We start from the raw sequence: 1,394 nt of genomic DNA on the forward strand, positions 1-1,394 counted from the left end.
AAACGCCTCGGAGACCAGACGACGTGCACGCGGCAACGCAGAGTCTCCGAAGCTGCGCGTTGCCTAGCAACGCCCGTCCGACAGGTGGCGCCGCCGCGCTTCGCCCCGCACCTTCACCGTTTCGGTTTTTCGGCGATGGGTGCTGCCATCTAGCGAGAGAGCGGCTGCCACGATTGTGATTGGCCCGCGCTCACGTGTCCTCCATATTGCCTAGGTTCCCCTCCTGTCAAATGTTGCTTGGTGCGAGACCGCTCATTATTCTCTGCCACAGGTCCTTCTTGCAGGACTTGGACCGCCGCAGACTGCAAAAAAACAAGAGAACATCAGCGCGACCTTAACAGGGAAACACGGCTGTGCGACTTCAGCATTTAAAAGGTCGCCAAGAAAACTTTTATTAATTAATTATATATAATTAATTATTTAATAATTATTTATTAGTATTCGTATCGTGTGACACACACGCACACAATCCCACCCTTGGTGCCACTAAAACGTGTTGGTGACACATCCATGCCCTCTACTGTCACACTGTCACCACTACACCCCCTGGTGTCACAACACCGCCACCAGCACGCCCCCTGGTGTCACAACACAGCCACCAGCACGCACCCTGGTGTCACAACACCGCCACCAGCACGCCCCCTGGTGTCACAACACCGCCACCAGCATGCCCCCCTGGTGTCACGTACCTCTGCAGTAGTTCGTTGAACTGCACCATGCCCCCTGGTGTCATGCTGAAGGCGGATCGGGCCGTGCGCACGATGCCGACGAAGTCTTCGTAGTCGGCCGGCGTGACGTGGTACATCTTCTGATGACTGCACTGGATGAACCTGTGGAAAACAGTGCGAGATTAGTGCGGGTCAGCGCCACCTGGCGTGACGCACGTGAGACGGCGGGCGGCGGAACCCCTGGTGAGATGCGCTAGATGGGTCATCAGTGCCCCTGGTGAGTCGCTATACTATATATTTAATAGCTAATTTAAACTTTCTATAATGATATAGTATATATATATATATATATATACACACACACACACATGCACACACACATACACCACAATGATAATATGTATATATATATATATATATATATATATATATATATATATGTATATATATATATATGTATATATAGTTAGTATTAGTTACTACACTGTGTGTGCGTGCGGACGTAGTTGGATGTACTACTTACATCTGTGTGCACTTGCAGCGTGGTGTAATATATATATATATATCTATCTATATATATATATATATATAGATACATATATATCATATAAATAGTTACTAAACATGGATGTACTACTTAGATCTGTGTTCACTTGTAGCGTGGTGTAAATATATATATATATATATATAACTCATACATACATACACAATGTATATATATAGTTA

The sequence above is a fragment of the Priapulus caudatus genome, unplaced genomic scaffold (genome assembly GCF_000485595.1).
Source record: "Priapulus caudatus unplaced genomic scaffold, Priapulus_caudatus-5.0.1 Scaffold2451, whole genome shotgun sequence".
NCBI lineage: Eukaryota > Metazoa > Priapulida > Priapulimorpha > Priapulimorphida > Priapulidae > Priapulus > Priapulus caudatus.